The sequence below is a fragment of the Pseudochaenichthys georgianus genome, chromosome 6 (assembly GCF_902827115.2).
Source record: "Pseudochaenichthys georgianus chromosome 6, fPseGeo1.2, whole genome shotgun sequence".
Lineage (NCBI taxonomy): Eukaryota > Metazoa > Chordata > Actinopteri > Perciformes > Channichthyidae > Pseudochaenichthys > Pseudochaenichthys georgianus.
Window position 1 is genome coordinate 20,525,613 of NC_047508.1, and position 13,291 is coordinate 20,538,903.

The 13,291-nt window shown below is 42.1% G+C and overlaps 1 protein-coding gene and 1 long non-coding RNA gene across 3 annotated transcripts in view; one reads left to right on the forward strand and one right to left on the reverse strand.

The window, feature by feature from the left end:
• Positions 1–13,291, reverse strand: part of ldlrad3 (low density lipoprotein receptor class A domain containing 3) — a 106,399-nt gene that overhangs the window by 66,965 nt on the left and 26,143 nt on the right. The gene's annotated exons all lie outside the window — the stretch shown is intronic.
• LOC117447599 (uncharacterized) lies at positions 8,072–9,259 on the forward strand. The gene is made up of 2 exons (XR_011643381.1): positions 8,072–8,438; positions 8,683–9,259. It is a non-coding gene; the product is annotated as an uncharacterized lncRNA (long non-coding RNA).

The window sequence follows — 13,291 nt, forward strand, 5'->3', positions numbered from 1 at the left end:
GGACTGAAACAGCACTAGAGAATACCTTGAGCTGCCTTTGTAAGCTGCAGTTGAAGTGAAAGTAATAGAAAGGCTACAGGAGAAGTATCAAAATAAAATGTTTAGAAGTTGACTTTTCTCCATAGGACAGAAAGAGCATCTGTCCTCCATATAATCCCATGTTTTCATCACAGTATAATTTATCCTCGTCTTCGTGTCCCCAATAATACGTCCATAAAATATCAAACAGTCTAGATAGAGTAAGTCAAATTACATTGCAACTTGATAATATCAATGCAAACATGGACGTTAAGGTCTGCTCGCGTTGGAGGATGAGGGAGGAGAGGATCGAAAGGGCCTTGCTGCAAACAAAACTTGTTTTTTCAGGTTCAGGAAATAAACTTATTTTTCAATTATCCACCACTTTTAATGGGCTGGCTACACAAGCAGGCTCTGAGGCGCAGTGTGGAGGAGGCGGGGGGGCTTTGGCTGTCTCATTCACAGTGTGCATGTGGCAGAGAGAGAGATAGAGAGAAAGAAAGAGCTTCACAGAGAAGAAAAGATTCTCCATACTGTTCCTTCGGCTCACTGAAGCATCCACTATAAATAAGCATTAGTGCAAGGAACCTGGTCTGCATGAATGAAAAACACCCTACAGACAGACAGACACACATAGGCATGGCAGCATAAGCACAGAGGAACAGAGCAAGCAAGGCCTAATGGGGAGAGATGGAGAAAGGGGCAGCCATGCATGAAAGAAGACAGTACAACCTGAATAATCATGGCTACCTTTAGGCCTGCACCACAGTTCAGCCCCTTTAGCCTCAGCCACACTGATACTATTTGTTGGAGGGTGTTTTGTCACTGTGTGTATTAGAGGGGAAAGGATTCATCACCTGATATGTAGTTACTTTATTTTTGGTGTCAACTCTGCACATGTATGTCCATGACAACAAAAAGAGCTAAATAAGAAACTTAGCCACAGTTTTTGTGCATTTTAAAAAAACAGCTTTTAAGAGAAGCTAAGGTAAAGTTGGACAAATGCACTTCATTGTAAGTCAACAATTAAATCCTCTTCAACTCCTCTACAGCAGCGGTTCCCAACCTGTGGGCCGCGGCCCCCTAGTGGTCCGCAAAAGCATTGCAATTGGGCCACCAAATCATTTGCAAAACATTATGATTTGTGTGGAAACATTTCATTATCATATATATATATTATTTGAACCTCTTTTCCTTTCTCCTTCTTGATCCTCCTTAGCAACGGTCATTAGAGTCCTTGACAGCGGTCTGTACTACTGGATTAACAACGTGTCACATGTAGGGCTGTCAAATGATTAACATTTTTAATCAGATTAATCACAGCTTAAAAATGTATTAATCATGATTAATCACCATTTCTTTATGTATATTGTTGTGGGAATGGAAAGATAAATGAAAGAAGGCGGATATATCCATTTAACATACAGTATGTTTGTTTATTATAACATGTGTGTCAAAATGAAAGACAGCCCACACACCTATCACTCATCAAACCGTGGGGTCTTATGCCCCGGCCACACGAGGACGAAAACGGTCGTTTGCGTTACTGTTTAGTGTCATATAGACCGTTCGGCCACACGAGGACGACCGAATACGGCACTAAACGACTGCGGAAACGATAACGGGTCCCAAGGTGGATAGAACGGCATACGCAACGCTCTGGGGGGTTTATCTTTCTCTCGATATGGACATAAACGCGAGTGAAGTCTAATCTGACAGGATGGAGACACCTCTCAAACTACCTAAACTACCTATAAATATGTTTATTTTTACTGTCGGCCGGGTCACTCATTACTGGATCAGCTGCTGCATGAAACAGACACTGACGCTGTCCGAAGAGAGGGAGGAAAAAGAGAGGCTCCGTATATTTTATTATTATATTATATAGAGTCGTTATTCATTTGTTTTAAAGCTCAATAAATAACAAAGAAGACCTTTGACCGGCACTTTTATAATTTTGTCAGGAAGATTTAAACTTTAATACACGTTGACTGGCGAAAAACTCTGCCCGGTTCCCTCGGCCCCCACCGCGGAGAATAAACAGAAGGGCAACCATGACAACCATGCTTCTTCGCTGCTTTTGTGGAGGAAGTTACAGCGCCACGTAGAGGCTCCTGCATATGTACTGCAGCTTCTCCAGCGGTTGGAGCTAAACGGAGCTGTCTCGTGTGGGCAGACACTATCCGGTGAATATTGCGTGTGGACGGAAGCTTTTTTGCAATTGCGTTTGCGTTAATCCTATGCGTTTAGCCGTTTTCGTCCTCGTGTGGCCGGGGCATGAATTCATTACGTGTTAATTTCTATCAATGGGGAGTACTTCAGGAATGTCGACGGGGAGGCGGCTAGTGGAGTACTTCATGACCACAGAGTGTGAACGTTGTGATCAGCTGTTTTAGCGCAGTTCTCCAGTGAAGGGGGGAGTCTCCCTCCGCAGCCGGTTGGCGTAGTTTTGGCACAATTCCGTTGTACAGACCGACGTTAACAGCAGCCCTGTCTGTGCACACGGAGACCGACTCTGTCGTCCGGTGATCTAACCGCCTTCTGGAAAAGCACGCAAATACGCTTTGTGACACAAGTGACGGTACGCATTTCAGATTACGCACATAACCTGCGTACCAGTTATGTACACAAAGTATTCTCCGTCGGGACTTCCTGCAACAACACCACGCCGTTATCTTGATTCTGATTGGCCAGAAGACATTATCAAAGATGTTCTATTGAGAAGACCATCACTACGTGACAAAAGTTTTCAAAACCGTTTCTGGTCTTTGGTATTTCCAGACAAGTGGATACTGAAATCAATCTTACTAACTGCTGTCTGTGCAATTTACTCTGCGTGAGTTGGCGGACTTTATTTTGCTTACTTTAACATCATTTTTCATGGTGGGGCTAAGCCATTTCTTGGTATGGGTGTAGCCTACCCAGCCATACCCTGGCGCTGCCACTGGTGGGATGTATGGGGCGGGCCATTCTGCACATGCGTTAAATGTAGGGATGCACGTCCGATATTAGGAATTATGACCTCATCCCGATAAACCCGATACCAGTATTAATAGCCCCGATAATATACAATATATTTTGTGGGTAAAAAAAAAGAAAAAAATACTGCGGTGTGGGTGAAATGGGATGAGGGGCGCTTGTTTTTCACTCGGCTCCTCCCGTTTTGCCAGTACTGTGGTATTAGTGGTTTAGGAAGAGGGGAGTTCTTCACAAATCCAGCGCTCCCTAATACTTCGAACCTGATCAGTCACCTGAAACATCGCCATCGCTACGATGGTGTGTTAAAAGCGTACGAAGATAATAATACAATACAAAGTGTGTGTGTGCGTGTGTGTGTTTCTGCGCGCGTGCATTGGAGCTATGTGCAACTCAAGGCATATGCTCGAACCGGAGCTGCCTGGACGCTGCAATCATGTTGCTGAGTGTGCTGACTTTTCGTACAATGTCCCGCTGTCTGGCTTCCTGCATAAAGTCAAGTGCTCGGCGCAGTTGTGTGGATAGAGCGCTCCTCTGTTTTCATTTAAACAGCTCCTTATATCCGTTAGCGCAGCTAGCTAGCACCAGATGCTAACAACAACAATGCACGCAAGGTCTCTCTCCACACACACACACATACACACACCCGCCCGGTCCTCCAGATGGCCAGTCGGTGCCTGCCGGTGAGCGTGGAAGTGTGGTCTGCCACAAGCGGGCGGCAGGAGCGGGGCTGTCAGCATCAGCTTGTAGATGGTATTTTAAACTCGATGCACTCTGAAACTACGGGGCGGCCAAGGTAAAAAAATACACATGCGTTAATCGCGTTAAAATAATTAGTGGCATAATTTTTTTTTTTTATTATCGGTTATCGGTATCGGTTTCAAAAAAACAATATCGATTAATTCAAAAAATGTATTACCGCCGTTAACGCGATAATTTTGACAGCATTAGTCACATGTTCTGAATTGACCAATCAGAATAGAGTATTCAACTAAACCGTGTAATAAAAATGTCTGTTTGTTACTATAACTTTGGAATAGAATAAGGAACAAAAAGCTTGGCAATTTCGTATAATAATCCTCAAACAAAATAATAACAGAACCCGAGTTCTTGGGTGTGGAAGGCATTCAGTGTGAAATCATAGAGAATAATATTTACGGTTGGTGGGTTACAGGCAATTCTCCCCTTGACCTTCAACATTTCTTAAAAACACATTAGATCTAGCAGTAGCTAATTATGTAGCAATTCAAGCTTAAGTTGTGATTAATAGAATGTATGTAATGTCTCTTTCTGCATACATCAAAGTTAAAACCCACTGGAAGGGGATCTACTATTTGGCTACAATTATTTACAACAGGGCATCTACAATTTTAAAGGAATGGTCCACTCATTAGATAATTAATCAAAACATCAGTATTTAGTGAAACATTATGTTTAAACCATACCCTGAAGAAATCAGCGATATTCCCCGGTAAATAATGATTTTATAGCTCTTTTTTATCAAAACCTTTATATTCCGTTTGGCCGCCGCCATTTTTGCCATTTTCAGTAGTCACGTGATGGTCGTGACGTCATCCATGCGTTCACTTTGTCAACACACGGAAACATGGCGGAGTATTTGAGTTCGGACTCGTCAGCAGAGGAAGAAGTTTTGATGTTTTGATGTTTTATCAGTATGACAATACGACACCCTCTGTCCTTAGACCCTCACATCGTACAAGGAAAAACTTCCGAAGAAAACCCCCAGTTTAAAAGGGAACATGGGAGAAACCTCAGGGAGAGCAACAGAGGAGGGATCCCTCTCCCAGGACGGACAGACGTGCAATAGATGCCTTGTGTAAATTGAAGAGATAAAAATACATTTGCAACATAGGTAGTCCAGATGTTTGGAAATGCATGTGTGTATAATAGGAAGATGATATAAGATACTATATGTATGCATGTAGTACCACCCTTGCTAGCGATTCCCTCTCTAGTTTAGCATACTCAGCTTCATTGTCCCTGGCCATAGAATCACGATTTTATGGAGCCGGAAAAAACTGGGGGAAAATACACACTAGTCGGTACTACGCTATATGGAAAGGCCACCAAAAACTGTCCTGGCCTGGACGCTAAAGGACGTTAAAACGGGGCTAGCCGCTGCAATGGAAATGCGCTATAACATACCTTATTCTTACTCCGAGCACTACTTCTGCTCCTCCGTCGCTTCACACTTGCAGAGGGCGATTTCTCAACTGGCCGAACTGGTGTCCTGGTCGGTGATGACACCAGAAAGACCGATGGTACTGCATCTCCATTAAGTAATGGTTGTTCTTTAAATCCCATGTTATGTTTGATCATACTCTCAGAGTAGTCGTCCGGAAATTTGAAATGTTCGCTGCATACATGAGCCTGTGAATCTTTCGGTTCGGGCCGGCCACATTTCGCTAGCCACTGCCTCTGAATGTACTTCTTACGCTTACCTTTTGGCAACAGATGGAACTAAGCATTCCGTGGATTGTTCATATCAGAATTGTGGCAATATTTCGCGATACAGTGAGGCATATTTGAAGAGAAAAACTACAGTAAATAACATGGAGATCAACGTGTCCTCGAAAACCAAACGCATGGTTTACGTCACGTCCGTAAAATGGCGGCGCCCACAGTGTTGATGTTATTTCGGTATATAATCAGTTTAAAATCACTGATAATGTCATCGGATTAAAAAAAAAAAAAGAAAGACTGGCAGAGACTGGTCTGTTTTATCGGATGATAATTATTTAAAAATGAGTGTCATGAGCATACCATTCCTTTAAACAAATGAATGCCTAGACTACTGCAACTCCCTCCTGGCTGGTCTACCTGCATGTGCCATCCGACCTCTGCAGCTCATCCAGAATGCAGCGGCTCGTCTGGTCTTCAACCTTCCTAAATTCTCCCACACCACTCCGCTCCTCCGCTCCCTTCACTGGCTTCCGGTAACTGCTAGAATCCACTTCAAGACAATGGTACTTGCATACCATGCTGCGAATGGATCTGGCCCTTCCTACATCCAGGACATGGTTAAACCGTACACCCCAGCACGTGCACTCCGCTCTGCATCAACAAAACGGCTCGCTGCACCATAGCTGCGAAGGGGACCCAAGTTCCCATCAGCAAAAACACGTGGGTTTGCTATCCTGGCTCCAAAATGGTGGAATGAGCTCCCCATTGACATCAGGACAGCAGATAGCTTACACACCTTCCGGCGCAGATTGAAAACTCATCTCTTTCGACTCCACTTCGAGCGATAGAACTATTAACAAAGCACTTATATACTAATAAAGGACTGGCTTATCTAAAGCCAGTTGAGTAGCACTTGAAATGTTTTTGCTCTATGAAACCTGATGTACTTATATGATTCTGTTTTCTTCAAGTTTGTATTTTGTTGGTCGAACGCACTTATTGTACGTCGCTTTGGATAAAAGCGTCAGCTAAATGCAATGTAATGTAATGTATTAGCCAAATGCTCAATATTTCTTTATGTTACAATGTATTATATCTGCACAATCCTGTTTCTTGTTTAATGTCCTTCTGCTGGTAGACTGAAATATAGGCTACATTCCAATATCGAATAATGATCCCTCATCTGGTCTTCATCACTTGTGTTTACTGAGAGAGGAGAAGAGTGTCAGTCAGAGAGAAGGACAGTTGGAGTTAATTACGCTCCAAATGTTTACAGCACTTCTTTACTGACGCGGATTCAGACTTTGTTGATGGGTTATACATTAGTCCCAGACTGGATGGAAATTACGTTAGATATCTAAGCTTTTTGACTGAACAAATGAAAGACCCATGATTGTCAGTGTGGGTCTCAGTTGCTTTTCACAATTAGCACTTATGCTAAACTAAACTGTTTTCGAGCTATTCAACTTAATACAATTCCCATAGCTATAACTATAGTCATTTAGCAAAAGGAATGACTTGGATTAACTATAGGCTTATGTATGGGTGTGTAATATGGCTGTGTTGATGCAATAAGAGTGTATTAGTTTTATAAATTGTGTGATTTCCCCAAACAATGTTCTGTTCTGCAGTAGTTGTCGAGTCAATAGACTTCAGAAGGCTGCAGGGAGTGGTTAGCCACCTCCATGAAACATGGTGGTACAGCTGCTTTTTTTTAACCTTTTTCTTGTAAAGTGGAAATGCCTGTTACACTTCTACATCTTTTCACACATTTTTTGCCTGAGGGCAGAGATGGGGACTCGAGTCTGCGACTCGGACTCGAGTCGCACTTAAGTCGCACACACAGAGACTTCAGACTTGACTTGGACTCGTGACCAAAAGACTTCAGACTCGACTTGGACTCGTGTGTTGGGACTCGTGAACAATCATTGTGTTTTCTATTTTTGGCGTATTAAAGGTGGGGTAGGTACATTTGAGAGAAACCGGCTCGAGATCGCTAGAATTTGAAAATACACAACCGGAGATAATCTGCTAGAGGCTGCTACTTCCTTATAGAGCCCGCCTCCTCCAACACACACGAACGCGCAAATGACCAATGAGGGCACGAGATAAGTTTGTGCCCAGATGGAAGGCTGACAGGCAGGCAGGCCATCCAGTTACTTTAGCCGGGCTCATTACGCAGACGTGCGCGCCTCTGTTACTACCTCGTAGTAACACCATGGCGACCGGCGGCACACCTGCGGCTGTTCCGCTTGTAATTAGGTTCAACTACAAACACTTCGAACAAAACACCGGCGGCACCAACAAAAGGAGCGCACACTGCAAAGTCTGCAATATCAAAATTAGGGATGCACCGAAAATTCGGCCACCGAAAATTATCGGCCGAAAATGGTTAAAAAGGCACCGAAAAAATATCACCCGAATGTCAGAACAGGCAACCTAACGTGTTGTTGTGATGACGTAATAAAGACGCGGCGAGGCAGGGACCATGCTCACGGCTGGCTCACAGTCAACATGTCTGCCGCTTGGAGATACTTCACAATATCAGATAAAGAGTCGCGGATTGCGGATTGCGATTTGCAAAACGTGTTCAGCTGACATTTCTCGAGGGGGTGTAACTTCAAAGACTTTCAGCACTTCGGGATTACTCCATCACCTGAAATCTAAAAACCCGGACCAATATACGGAGTATGATGAAATCACCAGAGCACAGAAAAAAAAAGTCCTTCCCAGCACCCCCACTCCTTCTGTGGCGGACCTTTTTGAAAAGATTAAAAAGTTTATTTTATCAATTATTTTGATGCGGGGAAAAAGCAAAGCGCACGAGACATGATCCAGGCTGTGTTGGATAAGGAGAACCCACGAGAGGAGGCTGCTGCGCACAGCACAGGAGACGTGACGCAGACCACAGAAAAAAGGGCTCGTCTGTCTACAGCAGAGGAGGAGGAGGAGAGGGGGCAACCACCCTCGTTGTCTGATATGTTCAACGAGATCATGGAAGAGAATACTACCCCAAATAGGTAGGCTACTCTGTTCTGACTTGGTTACTTACTGTACTATGTGCTACTGAATGTGATATTTATTAGTACTGTATGTGCTGCTATGTAATATGCTCTTAATGTTGTAATTTCTTTTGACATGTCAGATGATTTTATTTGTCTGCCAAGTGATCTGGCATGCGTAATATACATTTGACTAAATGTTCATTATGCACTGTCCCTATTTTAAATACAATCTTATTCTCTCAAACCTCTCAAATGCCAGGCTGGTGACAAGCTCAACCGCTCAACAGTTAGATGATTATCTCTCAGAAGTACCCATCCCCAGAAGCGAGAACCCTCTTGGATACTGGAGAAACAAACAAGACCGCTTTCCTGACCTGGCCAAGGTGGCACACAAGTATTTGAGTGCTCCATGCACAAGCACTGACAGCGAGAGACTGTTCAGCGCTGCCTCTCATGTGCTTGATGAGAAGAGGAACAGACTCATGGCTGATAAAGCAGAGAAGCTACTGTTCATTAAAAAGAACCTCCCACGTTTCCTTAATAAGTAGACAAGGCTGGCTTATCATAGGCTTATCATAAGCTTTCATTTGTAAATACTATAGTTACATTCATGTGGATTTATCCAGTTTGCACATTTGTATGCATGCACTTATAGGTGCATTTGTTGTTGTTGTTGTTGACACTATTTTGTTGTAGGCCTACTGGCCTAGATGTTTATGCTGTTTTAAAGCCCCTTGGCTTTGTTCTGAATGCACTTTGTTGTAGTTATTATCCTACAGAGAAAATAAATGTACAAATGTTCAAAAGTGCTGAATAAATGTTTTATGGACCCATAATAGTGATTATTATTTAAGTTATGTTTTGCCATAATCATGTCTATTTCAATAATCAGGTAGCTGAACAACATTGGTAAAAAATGTATACATTATATATATATATATATATATATATATATTTCTATTAATCATTTTCGGCCTTTCGGCATTCGGTTTTCGGCCAACTGTTTCCTATTTTCGGTATCGGTTTCGGCCAAGAATTTCCCATTCGGTGCACCCCTAATCAAAATCAAGGATGCTGGCGCAACAACGTCGAATTTCATCAGGCACTTGAAAAGTCACCCGGAGAGGTCAGTCACATTAACGCATATGGACGGTTAGCAAACATGTTTAGCTCAGCATCAGCTATGTAATGTTAACTTAGCTTGCTACTAGCTTTGTAACTGAATATTTGAAAAGATGAGTGAATGTTTGCTTGTCACACTTGTTTGAGTTGAGTGGCGTTGACATCCAACTCTTGACATGACATAAAAAAGGTCGGTAACGTTAATCATTACCCGCTGCCACCATCTACTGGCTAACGTTAAACGTAGAAAAATACATAGTTACATACATAAATACATCTGTCGGGTTATAGGCAGGTTACAGGTTTATTGTTGACCACGTAACGTTAATGTTACAGGTTTATCAGGTTACCATTACACTGGGTTTGAGTGAGAGGATAGAGGAATATGTTTATTTATAGTAGACTTAAAAGATGTCATTAGAGACCCAGTGTAATTAAACAATACGGTTGCAGAGGTCACATTTTAAAATGTGTGTCCACTGGCCAAATGGCTAGGCTAGTGAATGCTGACATTTTACCAGCCACTCAATAGATTGCCATTGTTATTTTTGGCTGGTGCGTGCAACATACAGTACCAGCCACTTGCATGATTTACCAGTATTTGGCTGGTAAATGGTGTTAATTTTGTGTCCAACAGATGAAGCCTACTATAGCAGCAGACAATAGAAGGCTTATTACAACCAGAAGAGACATGAGACTTTTATTTTTTAGAGACTTGAGACTTGACTTGGACTCGTGACCAAAGACTTGAGACTTGATCAAGTCTCACCCCACAAAGACTTGAGACTTGACTTGGACTTGCAAAAAAAGACTTGTGAACATCTCTGCCTGAGGGAGATAGACAGAGCGAGCGAGGCATACTGTGAAGGTAGTTAAACAGATGTGAAAGAAAATAATGTCTGAGAATATTCCACTGTCACTTAAATCAGCCTCTAGCAATGTTTTGGTTGTCACATGACAAAATGACAAAATATTCATGCATCCTTTCTGAGCCATTCCCACTTTTCTGAACTACAGATGACATGAACTAATATCCAGAGGTAAAAAAGCTACTTTCTAAACCCACCCACCCTGCTGAGTTGAATGCTAAACAATCACAAACAAGGAGCCACACACATGCTTAGAAATGTAGGTTAAACTATGTATTTGAAGTGTTGTTGGCTGGAGTATTATCTGATCATAGGAACAACAGCTGTGAGTATGAGGCGGCATGCCACTGTGCCTGGAAGCATCTTCATATTTGCATATTCCCTCATTTTGGAATTTTGGAATAGGAGGAAGGAGTAGATTATTTTTACATCTAATAATTTCCAGTATTAGAAAAACAAAGACAAAATATTCTAAAGAACGTTTTCACATGTATGAAAAAAAAGGAATTAGGATTCAAGGTCTTCCCGAAAACCACACTGACAATGTCAGACAGAATCTTGGAAGTAGAAGTATTTGGTACCAAGTAGAAGTATTTGGTACCAACCTCACAAGGAGAGAGTGTAATTCTCCAGAGGATGTGCCTCAGCAGTGGTCAGCTGGCATAAACCCAATCAACCTGCATGCATCTGGGGAGAAACAAACAACGGACCACAGACCTGTCCTCTCTATAGGCCAAAGCAGGATTAGTCTCCATCCATGCAGCCTGATAACTGGGCAATTGTTTGTCTATGGGACTTAGCGTTTGCTGTTTCATGCAGTAAGGACACTGGCTCTAAATGCAGAAAGTCAGAGTAAATTCCTCAAGGAAAAAATACAGAATATAAGCAGAGTGATGTGCAAAGCATCTCACTATAATGTGTGTTTTGTATTGTGAACTAAAGAAGGCAGAAGATGACAAGACATTTTATATAACCTTGCAAATATACAAATTATAAATTGCAACACCCCAACACAGTCATTACTTCAGAGGATACCTTATACAATAGTTATTTTATTTATGCATTGGATCTACTCTTCGGCTCACATCAAACACATCGCCGTTTATAGTCAACATGCCTGAATAGATGGACATTTTTCCCAACCTCCTACGGCTTATGGCATTATCACGGATGTTAAGGTGATCACACACACACACACACACACACACACACACACACACACACACACACACACACACACACACACACACACACACACACACACACACACACACACACACACACACACACACACACACACACACACACACACACACACACACACACACACACACACACACACACACACACACACACACACGTTCTCTTACAGTGCAGCATAAGGCTTTGTGAGTTTCTCCATGCCTTTCAAGCCTTCTGTTGTCTAGAAACACAACATCTTTAAGTAGAATGCACACTTTATAGTGTTTTACATTGGCTGTGTTTCCATCCTGCTTTCCAGCATTTGAGAGGTACGGTAGAAAAAGCCTTGATAACAATATACAATTGGTTTTAAAAGGCTGTTCACAGCAGATTTCTTTCTGTACAAAATCGAAGATCTTTCCGCTAGGATGTGGCCACCCAGCAACTACTGTAGCTGGCACCCAGGAGGAAGAGGCGCAGACAAACCCTTTTAAAAGCCTCAGCCTTGTTAAAGAGGATGCATTATTGATAATAGTGCATCTGTGGGCTGATATAGTACCAGAGTGAGGAGAGCAGGACAGATGGAGAGGGAGAGGGAGGGAGAAGCTAGTACGAGCATGAGGAAACAAAATGTCAAAGGGAGAAACCATGATGAAAATAGGTTATATTTATGTGTATTTATCACAGACCAAGCACACCATGCAAAACATGATGCATGATTTGTTTGAATATGAACAACTTCTCACATTTTAGATGTAATGTTTATTTTATTTTGAACTACATTAAAATTAGACTGATAATGGCTTTTGCAAAATCTCAATTTTTCTTGCAGGTGTAGGTAAAGGTTGTGGCAAAGGGAAATGTCAGCTCATGCAGGGTAAGGGGAGGGTGAGTGGAGAAAATAAACGAGTGTTTCCCTCCTCTGAATAGAGCTGCAGAGAAGTGGCTATATATTATTAATGTTACATACAAATTACAAAGGTCTGTTCAAGTTATTCCCTGAGGCTATTTCTGTGTACTTATGTGTGGAGACATAAAGGTTAATGGAAATAAAAATGCATACTTTCCAAACAAGCAAGCTTTTTGGAAACATGAACCCAACACTGATGTTTTCATTAGCCTCTGTCTCATTACGATGCATTCATTTAGCAGCCTCTCCTTTATTAAATAGACCTTGCAATGACTGCTTGATACTGCATTTGGACCTTTGAAGCTGTGACTGGCCGTATTAGCCCGGCTCGACTAAACATGGCCCTGTTAACCACCATGGTTAACAGGGATCACAGACCACACTGAGCCACTAATCCCATAGCGTTGATTTATTTTGGCTGTTTTAGTGCATCTATGGTGCAATTAAAATAGCGATCAGAACACAAATTAGCTACAATGCAAGCTCAACACTAATGACGTAAAATACAGAATGTTTATGTTATGGTACAGAAAAAGACAGAGGGCACGTTCTCAGAAAAGTTGCTTTGTTTTAGTTTTTCTTTAAACCACTTTGCTTGTTTTTTAGAAAAGCAATTGTCCATCTAATTCTCCAATAGATCCTAGTAGCTGACAGAGACAGGGGGGAGGAAGGATGAGGAGTAAACAAAGACAAAAACAAAACATTTAACAAATAGCAGTTTGTTTGACACAGAAAGTCAAAAATAGACATAACAATGAATGCACACAGACAGATGTGTGCAGGAG